Source organism: Delphinus delphis, chromosome 8, assembly GCF_949987515.2.
Source record: "Delphinus delphis chromosome 8, mDelDel1.2, whole genome shotgun sequence".
In the NCBI taxonomy this organism is placed as follows: domain Eukaryota; kingdom Metazoa; phylum Chordata; class Mammalia; order Artiodactyla; family Delphinidae; genus Delphinus; species Delphinus delphis.
Window position 1 is genome coordinate 56,755,512 of NC_082690.1, and position 12,685 is coordinate 56,768,196.

Consider the following 12,685-nt stretch of genomic DNA (forward strand, 5'->3'; position numbering starts at 1 on the left):
CTGGGGACACTGATGAGTCAGGCTTCTTCTCCCGAAGCCCCTGCCCAGCGGTGGCAGCCAAATTGGCTATACCCCCTGCCTAGCCCAGGGCTGTGGGCTGGTCTGCAGGACTTCAGTCTGGGCCCCGGCCAGCTGTGGTTAATGCTAAACGAGGCTGTGGCCTGGACACTGGACACACACCCAGGACTTCACCTCCTCTGCCCAGGTCCTCCATGCCCCCGGAAACCCTTTCTTCATGAACAGTCCACACTTGCTTCAGACCCTGCAAGGGCTCCCCGCTGATTTGGGAATGCCAGCAGAGCTCTTTGCCTACCATTCTCAGCCCTATGAGGCCTGACTTCTCCCCACCTCACCTCTCAACAGGCCCTCCTCACTCCACCTTGAATACCCCAGGCCATGGCTCCATTTGAAGCTTCCCCTTCTATCAAGGCTGCCTCCAGCTTCCTGTAACTTCCCAGCCTTGCCTTTTTTGCTCCAGCAGGACCTCCTCGAGGCAGACCCAAGCTGGGTCAGGGCCTCACCCAGTGCCCCAGCTCCTGCACTCCCTGTCACCCTGGTTGCCTGACCCCTGCACACATCTGTGTCTCTACCAGCAGGGATGGGAAGGGGGCTCCTGAGGAAGGGCAGTGGCCATGTCAGCACCGGGCCAGGCGCAGATGACCTGTGGAGAAGCGTTTACTGAATGAGTGGGATTTTGTCTCTTTCTCTAAAAACTGAAACCAAAGAAAAATGTGACAACAGTTCCAAGCCTGGTGTGAGTCACAGGCTCATTTGTCCTCTCAATTGGCACAAATGCTTCTCAGCCACAAAACTTCTGAGGGCGATTCTCTGGCCCCTCTGCCAGAGCTGGGTGCATCTCCCCAGAGTTTTCAGAGAGGCAAGAGGCAAGGGTGTATGTGTGTTTGGGGGCAGGGGGTTGTCTCCATACCTGCTGAGCCAGGAGGCGGGGTATTAGACTCATCAAGTCTGAAGGCCACTCCTCCAGGCAAATCTGGGCTGCTCACCGGACTCTCTGAGTTGATGGTGTGATATAAATATTTCAGCCCCACTAGCTATTCTCGCCCTACTCTGGGGAAGACTCAAGACTTCACAGATGCAGGGATGTGATTGATACCATGCGCTCAGCAGCAGCTGGAGAAGCAGGGAATCTTGGAGATTCTTGGTCCTCAGAACAGAAGGGAAGGGGCAGGGAGAGAGGGAGGAGGGGAGAGGGCAGTCTTCTCCACCCTCATTTATCCTGTTCCTTCGGCACACAGCCCGGTGGGGGAACCGGGGGAGGCACGCAGAGCAATAAGCTGATTCCTAAGGTGCTCTGCCCAGCCAGAGTGCTGGGGCTCCAGAGAGGAGAGGATGAGCGGGGAGGGGATGGAGGGGAGCACACGGAGCTGGAGGTGAGACGGAGGTGGGGCCGGGGAGAATGAAAAACCAGCCTGTTGGTGGTTTCTTCTTTTTTTAAGAGCCACAAGCTGAGATCAAAGGTGATATTTTTACAGCAACTGAAATAGAAAACCACTGGGCACACAGTGGGAGGTGAGCGGCCAGAACACAGGCCCTTTCATGCAGCCTGTAGCCACAGCAAGCACACTGCCCTCTGCTGCGGGCCATGGGGCTTGGGGGACAATGTGGCCCCGGTCTTCCCAACTCTGGTTTCAGAAAGAAGGGAAGAGATGAGCTGCAGCCTGCGGTTCTGGGAGAGGAGAGGAGCAGCAGTGAGGATCACGGTGAGTAGCCTGTCACTGTCCAAGACCACGCTTGTCACTTTTGCCGTGGGTGTCAGAGTTGTGCCAGGCCCTGTTTCATCCTCACAGAGCTCAGTGAGGAAGGATTATTGGTACCCCTGTTTCACAGAGGAGGAAACCAAGGCTGCAGGGGAAAATGATTTGGTCAAGTCCCGCAGGGAGATGGGAGCAAATTCAGGACCCGAACCCCGGGGCTCCTGGTCCAACACCCTTTCGGCTCCCTGTAATCCTCACTCACTCACTCACACGCTGAATTATTTCTTGAGCCTCTGCACTGAGGTCCTAGCTGACGGGGGCCATGCTCAGGTCTACTGGAGCACTGGTTCTCAGAGAGGGAGAGCAGCAGTATCAGCCTCACCTGGGAACATGGTAGAAATGCATCCTCGGGTCCCAACCCAGACCTACCGAACCAGAGACCCTGGGGTTAGACCCAGCCCTCCACATTTTAATGAACTTTCCAGGTGATTCTGTTGCACACTGAATTTGAGAATCACTGCATTGCCTCACCTCAGTTTCTACGTCTGTGTTTCAGGGAAAATCTCAACACCCGTCTCAAAAGGTTGAGCTCAGTATCAGCTAACACACGTGCTGGCTGTGTGTTCTGTGCCAGGCATTCTTCTAAGCCCTCTACAAATATTAACTAACTTCATTTCACAACTCCGTAAGATAGGAACTAATACTATCCTCATTTCACAGATGAGGAAATGAAGGCACAGAGAGGTAAAGTAACTCACCCAGGGTCACACAGCTAGAATCCAAGCTCTAACCAGTTAACCAACGGAAAGCCCCCAGCAGAGGGTCTGGTGCCCAGAATGTGTTCCAGGCGTGGCTAAGGATGTGATGATGGATGGCAATTAGTATTACCTCACCTGAGTTTGAGATGATGATCCCCATTTTGTAACTATGAAATCTGCTGCCCTGTCAAGATCGAGGAGTGAGTCAGCTGCAAAGGCAGCCTCAGTATCTGGAACCCCAGTGCAGCCCACAGGTCCTCACCATTCATGCAGTTTTGAGACCATAATATACCACCTTGGTCTTCTGGAAACATCAGTTTGCTGTAGGGAAGAGTGTAGACTCTGACAGAGGTGAGCTGAAAACCTCATTTGGCCATTCAGAGGCTGTGTGACCTTGGACAAATTGCCTCACCTCTCTGATCTTTAGATCACCTTTTCTCATTGTAAAGTGGATGATGGCAGTCCTAACCTTACAGGGTTCCTGTGAGGGTTGGAGAAGATGACATTTGTGCTCAGCCCGCAGCATGCACAGAGCTGGTCATCAACAAGCAGCTTGCCCACCTCCCTTCCCATCCCTGCTGCTACCTCAGGGGAAAGACCAGCTCTGGACCCAGAAAAGCTTTGAAAGAAAAAGATATAAATTCCCCAACAATCAAAATGCCTTTGTCCTCCAGCCTCCCTGCCCTTTTCCAGACTTCCTTGAAACAGACACCCCGGCCAGGGTTTCTGGGGTGAAACACTGGCACCTGCTGCTTCCAAGTTGGGAGTTAAGTACCCTGTGAAGGGAAGAGGAGGTGACCTCTCTGAGCCACCACCACTGGCCGGTGTCCTTAATCAGCGCGAGCATCTCAGCATCCGCCTTCCGTGAGCAGTTTGGCCTGGACATCTGAAGCTCGTTAGCTGCCTGCTCCCAGGGGGCTGACCCCGCTTGGAGAGAATTATCCCAGACAGAGCCATGGAGGATGAAGCAAACGAAGACCAGGTGAGGTGTGGCCACAGAAGGCGGGGGAGCATAGTCTCCGGAGCGGCCTCTGGGGACCTGTGGAGAACAGAGGAGGCTGGGAAAAAGCACCGGGCTTGCGCCAAGCTCCAGCCCAGCCACGGGCTCCCAGACTATGCAAACTGGAGATGGGGGTGGGAGGGGGTCCTTTCCCTCTTTGGGCCTCAGTTTCCCCATGCCTCCATTGGAAGAGGGGTAGACAAGGTACACACTGAAGGCCTTCCAGCCCTGACATTGCGGGCTCCCAGGCTGACCTAGAATTCCCGGCCTCTGAGGTTTGGCCCACTGCTGGTGGGAGGTAAGTGACAGGTGGTGGGTGGGGACATAATTCAGAGACTGGAGAGCCATGATCCCTCCCTGGCCTGGACATCAGAGGGGAGCTGGGATGGGAAGACCAGAAAGTGATCCCACATTTCAGAACAGTCAGCCAGGTGCTCATGGGTGGCAGAGATGGTGTGAGCTGAGCCTCAGAGAGACAAGGCCTCCAGCTGGGCAGGTGGCTGGGATCAAAGCACCCTTCCCTTTGTGGACCCACCACTCCACCCAGCCGTCCAGACAGGCCACAGCTAACTTTCACTCAGCAATTTTTATTAGCTCCTTATTTTATACCAGGCAGTGTTCTAAACACTACACAGGTCCCAGGTGATTGACCAGCCCAGAGTCTGGCCCTCGTCTGGCTGTCCTGACATTGACCTTCCTCAAGACACCCAGAGAGGTCGGACAGCTGGCCCTAACCATGTCACTCAAGATCGCTGCCTCCTCCCAATGCTATTATAACTGACACCAGGCCATCTCCCTTTCTACTGACAGGAACACTCTTGTCCCCTCCCCGGTCTCCTTCCCTCCTGGGAGCCAGGTCTCTGGGGAGCCATTGCCTGGTGGGCCTAGAACCCAAGCAAAGAGCGAGGAGGGCTGGGGCAGCGAGCAGTTCATGCAGACCTTGGCGTGAAGCCTGACGAACCGTCTCCACTCGGAGCCGAGAGGCCCTCTGTGGGGACTGGGATGGGCACGGCCTTCAGATAACGCCTACCTCTGGACCGTGCTGGATGGATGGGCACACGACCAAAGTGGGCTTCTCTGAACCTTGGCTTTTCTCTGGCTGCCTCACTCCTGGGTTGCTGCGTTCTTCCTTTGGACAGGTGAAGAGCTCTGATGACCAGGCTGGAGAGCTGTGTCCTGAGCCAGGGAGCCTTTGGATTCATTTACTTCTCATGGGGCAACCTTATTCCCAGCATTTCCAAGACCGGCCCAGAGAGAGGTGGGGGACCGCCCAAGTTCACACAGTCGGTCAGGAATGAGGCGACCCTGGATTTCCAGACCATTCCCAACTAAATAGTTTCTCACTTTCAAATATGAAAAATGAATTCTAGAACTGCAGAAAAATTAGAGAATTACAGATAAGGAAAAGCAAAAATGAATATATCTTTGGTTTGTCTCTCGGAGAAACTTCCACCACCCTTCCCCATCCCTTCTCTCCCACCGGGTCTCAGCCGCACTTCCCCACCCCCAGCCATAATCAATACCTCACCTCCTTTTGCCAGCAGCTGTTCCCTGAGGACTAAGCCTTGACAGCAGATCCTGGAAGCCAGCCTTAGACCGGATTCTGGAAAGGCCTGGTGTCTCTTCCGCCCAAATGGAACTGTTTAAGTGCAGATATAGTCGGAAATACTCCCAGCCAGGAATCCAGAGCCTGTATCCAGGCCTGCCTGGCTTGTAGATCGACTCTGTGACCTTGGGCCAGTCCCTGCCCTCTCAGTTTCTTCTGCTGTAAAATGAAGACTTGGACCTGACCAAGCGGTTTCCCCACAGTCTCAGTCTGTCGGCTGCTCTTGGGCAAGGACCATGCCCTCTCCTCGTAGCATTTAGAATCAGAGGGCAGGGTTCGAGCTCCCCTAGCGATGGGCCAGGCCAGCACTCCCCAGCTGTGTGACGGAGCAGGACAGCACAGCACTCTGCACTCTGCTCCCCCACGGGAAGACACAGAGCAGAGTGTTGACCCTCTGTGTGCCCCAGGGCTGCCGCGGATACCACGAGAGGTGGACCTCAAAGACCTCTGAACGGCACGGAGAGAGAAGCTGCACTGGGCTGTTACTGGAGTGTGTCCCCTGCCTGCCCAGTGCCTGGCTCCATCCGGCCTCCATCCTGGTTCAGCGGGTCTGGCCCAGGCTTGTAGATGGAGCCGCTGCCTGCCCTCGGGCTCACACAGCTCTGGCAAGAGGAACGTGTGGACCCAGGGCCCAGCCTACCACGTGAAGTGTCAGTAGCGATGCCCACAGGGCCTCAGGGCCCATGACGTCATGGACAGCAGTCTCCGATGTTGAAACTCACAAAGCTAAATCCATTTTAAAATATAGCACTGCCTTTTTCTTTTCTTTCTTTTTGCATTTTGGCTAAGGCATGGAATGTGGAAGCTGCTACATTACTGCAGGAAGATGCAGAGGCTGGGTTCACAGGCTGACTCAACTTTCGGGGGTCCTGGTAAGTTAGCCCCTGCTTCCTCATGCCCACCTTGACCCTAATCCAGGCTCCCCTGACAGGAAGGGCTGAGAAGGACAATAGTGACCCTCCCAGATGACCTCTCTGGACCTCAGCTTGCCATCTGTTATAGACTGGAGGTTTGTGTCCCCCCCCCAAAATTCCTATGTTGAAAACCTACCCCCAAGTGTGATGGTATTTGGGGGTGGGGCCTTTGGGAGTTAATTAGGGTTAGATGAGGACATGAGAGTAGAGCCCTCACAACGGGCTTAGTGCCTTTATAAGAAGAGGAAGAGAGACCAGTTCGATCTCTCTCTCTCTCTCTCTCTCTCTCCTGCCGAGTTCACAGCGAGGTCACGTGAACACACAGTGAGATGGCAGCCGTCTGCAAGCTGGGAAGAGGGCTTGCACCAAGAACGGATCAGCCAGCACCTTGATCTTGGACTTCCCAGCCTCCAGGACTGTGAGAAATAAATGCCCGTTGTTTAAGCCACCCAATCTATGGTATTTTGTTAGAGCAACCTGAGGTGGATGAAGACACATCTATGAAACAAGCATAATAACCCCTCCCCTGACTATTGCTGATAAGAATTAAATGCAATAAGAGCTAACCGTTCATTTTGTCATGCACTCACTCAACCAATATTTGTGAAAAGCTTCTAGGTAACAGGCACTATTCTGTGAGCTGGGGTAGAGCAGTGCGCCAAGCAGACAAAATCCCTGCCCTCACAGAGCTGACATTCTAGTAGGGAAGACAGACAGTAACCAGATAACGAAATGAAGGATACAGTTTGTCGGATAGATGGAGATAAGTGCTATGGAGGGAACGTCTACCTGGAAGGAGGCTAGACTTCCAGCAGGGCGGGGTGAGCCTGTTTGCACTTTTCAACAGGGTGGTCAGGGTGGGCCTCCGTGAGAAGGGGGCCTTTGGGGAGGGCTGAAGGAAGTGAAAGGAGGCAGTGTGGTCGCTTGGGAGAAGGCATCCCCAGCTATGAAAGGACACTGGCTATTGTAGGAAGCAAGGTACCAGTTGGAAATGATTTCTAGGTGTGTCTTCCGCCCTCAACAGCCCTCAGCTCTACCCTGGGCACAGGCAGGCTCTCAAGGGTCAAGGGCATAACTACAGATGGTCCAGTCTCATCTTACCTGTTAGCCTCAACTTAATGGGCTAAAAAGCTCTTTCATGTCAGTCACCAAAGAACACTGGAGGCCCCCAGAGAGAGCTCAGACATGCAGTAGACTGGGTGTCAGGAGGCCTGGCTCTGCTGCTGGCTGACGATGTGACATTAGATAAGGCACTGCCCTCTCTGGACCTCAGTTTCCTTGTCTTTAAAATAAGATGGCTGGGGACTTCCTTGGTGGCCCAGTGGCTAAGACTCCGTGCTCCCATTGCAGGGGGCCCGGGTTTGATCCCTGACTGGGGACTAGAGGCCATATGCCATAACTAAGAGTTTGCGTGCTGCAACTAAAGATCCTGCGTGCCGCAATGAAGATCCTGCGTGCCACAACTAAGACCGGCGCAGCCAAAGGAAATAAATAAGTATTTTTTAAAAAAAGATGCCTGGTGGTAGCCAGGGGCTGAGGGGAGGAGAAAGGGAGGCATGAATGCTATTGGGTATGGGGTTTCTTTTTCGGGTGGTGAAAATATTGTTGAATTAGATAGTAGCGATGATTGCACAACTTTGTGAACATACTAAAACCACTGAATGGTACACTAAAAAAAAAACAAAACAGGTGGTTGGTTGGACAAGATGACCTCTAAAAGAAGAGACACTAACAATTTTTGTGCCTATGGTACCCTGGGGCCTGGACTCAGCATTTGCATGTTATCTCATGATCTCTAAGGTTCCTCCCAGTTCAGTCTTTCTGTGATCCACCACGGTGATATTCACATTGCCATCACTCATCAGAAAGTCCAACTTGAGCCCCTTGTCCAGGTCCAAAACTAGAGTAGAAACTGGGGAAGAGACAAGAAAGGAATGAATCTCTCCCTGAAGGAGCTCAGAGCCTGTGGAAGAAATCAGAAGTGCACAGTGTACCCAAGAAGTTCTTTTCTTTAGGACTAGCTCCTTCCTTTCCTTTCCTTGGATAGGAAAGAACCCCCAAATACAAGGGGTTCATGTGGCCATACGGGGGCCCTGGGAGTTGCTTTATTAATTTACACACTGTGTCCTTTGGCTGGGTGTTCAGGATACAACAGTGGGCAAGTCAGACCCAATCCTTCAGTTTCGCCTTCCTAGTGCAAGTCCTTAGGAAAGGAGACAGACTTTAAAACAATCAAACGCGCAGTTATGAATTTCTTGGATTATTGTGATTGTGATTGGAGCCGTGGCGGAAAAGCACATAATGTATTGGGCTGCTCACCAAGGGCACTGGTGTGGCTTGAGCTGGGTTCTGGGGGCAAGTAGGAACAATGAAGAGGCGTGGAGACGGGGATGGCGTGGGGCGGGCTGTTCCAGACAATGCTGAAGCCCTAAGTGTCCGCAGAGGAAGGCCCGGGAGGAGGCGCAGAGAGCCGGGGGCAGCTGCAGCAGGAGCACGCTGGGCCCGACCATGCAGGGCCTTGGAGGCTGGAGGCCACCAGTATCCATTTGTGCCCATTGTCCCCACTCACTTCGGAGTGTCCCTGCTCGAACAATAAACTACGAAGCCACCTTATTTACGGGTCACATTACGGAGTTTGTCCCAAGATCAACCAGTGTTCAGGAAGGCCTGGTCATTGCTCCCACCTCCAGGCCTCCTGCTTTGCATGTCGGGGGCGAGGGCCTGCCAGCCCACGTGGCTGCAGCGGTGATTTGAGCTGGATGGTGTGCGAAGGGCCCTGCTTGGCAGCCCCTGGCCATCCGGCCCCGCTGCCCTCCTCCCGGGCAGACCCTGCTGCCCCCATGCCAGCCTCCCCCTCTTCAGTATCTTGAGGTGAGAGCTTTGCCAGTTCTCAGGCCAACCAGGGCTCTTGGCTCCAGGTTCCGTGAGCCACTTTCTGGCCGTCCCCACCCTCGGCTACTCCCTGAGGACCCGCTTCAGGCCTCGGCTGCGGCCTCACGCTCTTTCCACCCTTGATTTTTATTTTTGCCTCTCTTTATTTTCCCCTCAGTGTGACTCTCTCCTTCTGCTGGGCCTCTCCTCCTCTTTTTCTCTCCCTTCTCCAGGGTAGCCTGGCATTGCCAGAAAAGCCTGTGCTTCAGGACGGATGGAATGAGGTACAAGTCCTAGCTCTGTCACCTGCCGGCTGTGTGATCCTGGGCAAATGCATCCTCCTCTGAGCCAGTTTCAGGTTCTATGAAATGGACATGCTCCTCCTAACTCCTGCTTCTCTGGGTGGTTGTGAGCTGAGATTAAGTTCATCAGAGTCCCTCCTGGAAGCAGTAGGTGCTCAGCAAATGGTAGTTTCCTCTTACTTTCCTTTTGTACTTTCTCCTCCCTGACCTTCTGCATATTTTGCTCACTTAACCACAAAGCAAGAAACCAAAGCCCTCCCGCTGGACCCCAATCACCTTCCTCTCCTAGCACAACCCCACCAAACCCAGACTGGAATGGAGCCAAGAGCCTCACGACACGTGCAGCCTGCTCACTTCTAGCCCTGTGGCTGGGAAGTGTGGCTGGGTGTCACGGCTGGGCCTCTCGGCCATAGCGCTCTCGAGGGGGACATGGGAGGCGTCTTCTGAGCTATGCTGTGATGCAGGCACCAGACTCTTGTTTTTTCACCAACTGAAAGAGAGGCATCCTTTCAACGCTCACCCCCACCAAGCCCCCAAGGCCTACAGACCTCTCATGGTTCCCCACATCACACCCTGCACTTTCCAGCCTCCAAGCCATTGCTTATGCCCCTGACCCCGCCTGCAATACCCTTCTGCTCCCTCCCTCTCATGTGGGGACTTACACCAGCTCTGGGGCTGAAACATGACAGAGGGGGAAACCAAGGCTCAGGAACATTCAGATGTTGGTATTTTTTACAACAAGAATAATACAGTGTAATACTGTTTATTAAAAAACACATAAAGTAGTTTGCCTGGGGTTCCAGTAGATCTGGAATTGAAACCCAGGTCTGCAGCGATCCAAATTTCCCGCTTGTTCTCCTCCCTCTGCCACACTACCTGTCACATAGTTGTGACTATGCGGACCCTACTGTAACTTACTTCCTAGATGTCACTTAAAAGGTAATTGTGTAAATAAACCCATACATTTACGGTCAATTGAGTTTTGACAAGGGAGCCAAGACAATTCAATGGAGAATGAATAGTCTTTTTAATAAGAAATGCTGGGACAACTAGATATCCACATACAAAAGCATGAAGTTGCACCCCTACCACATACCATTTACAAAGATTAACTCAAAATGGATCAAAGATCTAAATGTGAGAGCTAAAGCTAGAAAACTCTTAGAAGAATACACAGGTGTAAGTCTCCGTGGCCTTGGATAAGACAGTGATTTCTTAGATATGACACCAAAAGCACAAGCAACCAAAGGGCAAAAAAATAGAGAAATTGTATTTCATAAAAATGACAAACTTTGTACTTCAAAGGACACTATCAAGAAAGGGAAAAGACAGTCCACATAATGAGAGCAAATATTTGCAAACACTGTATCTGGTACGGATATAGTATCCAGTATGTATTAAAAACTCCTACAACTCAACAATAAAAAAACAGATAACCCAATTTTTTAAATGGACAAAAGATTTGAATAAACATTTCTCCAAAGCAGATATACAAGTGGCCAATAAGCACATTAAAAGATGCTCAATATCATTAACCATTAGGGAAATTCAAATCACAGCCACAATGAGATACCACTTCACACCCACTAGGATGGACAAAAATAAAAAAGATAGAAAACAGCAAGTGCTGGCGAGGATGTGGAGAAATTGGAACCTTCACACATTGCTGGTAGAAATGTAAAATGGTGCAGCCACTGTGGAAAACAGTTTAGCAATTCCTCAAAAGTCATACAGAGCTACATATGATCCAGCAACTGAACTCCTATACACACACACGCACAAATTGAAAGCATATATTTCATACAAAGCTTGTACATGAATACGCACAGCAGCATTATTTATAATAGCCAAAAAGTGGAAACAACCCAAATCTCCATTAACTGATGAATGGATAAACAGAATGGGGTATATCCATGCGATGGAATACTATCCATTTTAAGAAGAAGCGAAGCACTGATACATGCGACAACATGGATGAACTTGAACTTGAAATGTCCAAAAATCCATAGGAAATTAGCAGTTGCTAGGGGCTGACGTGGTAGATGGAATGGGGACTGATAGGTATAGGATTTCTTCTGGGGGTGATGGAAAGGTTCTGAAATTAGAAAGTGGCGATGGTTGGACAAATCTGTGAATATAGTAAAAACCACTGAACTGTACACTTTAAAAGAGTGAATGTATGGTATGTGAATTATACCTCAAATTTTTTTCTTAAGAAAAAAGTAGTTATGTAGATCTGTAGGGGATCTTGCAGAACATTGAACCCAACATCTACCCCCGACCCCGTGTTAAAGATGGGAAAATTATGGCCCAGAGAGGGAAAGGATCGCAGAGTAAATTTGAGACAGAACAGGGATAGAACCCAGAACTATGCCCACCCAGCTCCCTGGCCAGACTGTTAGTTCCTGGAGGACAAGAAACTTTATTCATCCTGTACCTCCCGTAGCAGCAGCACAGGACTCTGCGGCACATTGCAGGGCTGATAGTCAGAACGGCTCCAGATGCAAGAGTCTAAATAGAGACCCGGATCCAATGAGCCTGAGGAACATGGATTCACTGGCCCACATAACTGGGAGGGACAAGGGAGTGCTGGGGACTCAACCGACCTCCCCACACCCCTGCCTGTTTCTTCTCTTCCTCCCTCCTTGTCATCTCCTTTACGGGGCAGGGAATAGGGCTGCTGCTGCTGGAAGCTCTGAGGATCACACCTTTAGAGCTTGCATCCCAAAGGGGATCCAACTGCGGTCCCCCAGAACCCATGGATGCAAGCTGAGGGAAACAGCTCTGTTTGGTCCAGTTGGGTCATATTATGTGGATCAGAAGATGGAATTCTCCAAAAGGTCAGGCCCTCTAGCAGAGGCCTGGGCTCTGTGACCCGTAGCCCCACCAAAACCTCAGAAAGTTGGGGATAGAAGGGAAGGGGTGCTTTTACCGTGAGAAGTGGGATGGGGGCTAGAAGGCAATCACAGTTTTTAGATGCAGAGTGTCGTGAGGTGCAAGTCCCAGCTTTTCACTTTCTGGCTGTGTCCAGGTAGGCAAGTGACACTCCTCCCACCCCCAGCTCCCAGCCTCTGTTTTCTGAACTACAAATTCCCAGCCCAGAGAATTATTGATATAAATATTTGAGATAAGAAGCATAGAGTGATCGCCCAGAGCCTGGCACACTGTAGGGGCTGCACTAAGGCCTGTTATTACCATCATTATCGATGCTTTGGGTGGGTTGATATTTAGTCTCTGGTCAGAAGCTGGGGATTCTGAGAAAATGCTTCAGATAATAGGGGCTTCCCAAGGTCCAGATCCCTGGCCCAGAGCTGAGGGGGTGGTGTGGGACGGACCACTCCTCCTTGGGTAAGGATTGCCCTGTGGGGCATGACTCAGGGTCATGTCAGTGCTGCCCCAATCTGCTGGTGACCTTGGGCTGTTGACGTACCCTTTCTCAGCTTAGTGTCCCCTGAATCAGACAGTGCTGCTATGGGTGACTGCTCAGGGTTCTTCCCCATCTAAGCCTACTATGAACTC

General features: G+C 51.6%; 1 long non-coding RNA gene across 1 annotated transcript; it reads left to right on the top strand.

Annotated features, from left to right (window-relative positions):
- Window positions 1-1,608: 1,608 nt before the first annotated feature.
- Window positions 1,609-6,544, top strand: LOC132429057 (uncharacterized). The gene is made up of 3 exons (XR_009520278.1): window positions 1,609-1,721; window positions 3,148-3,455; window positions 5,869-6,544. It is a non-coding gene; the product is annotated as an uncharacterized lncRNA (long non-coding RNA).
- The last annotated feature ends 6,141 nt before the right edge of the window (window positions 6,545-12,685 follow it).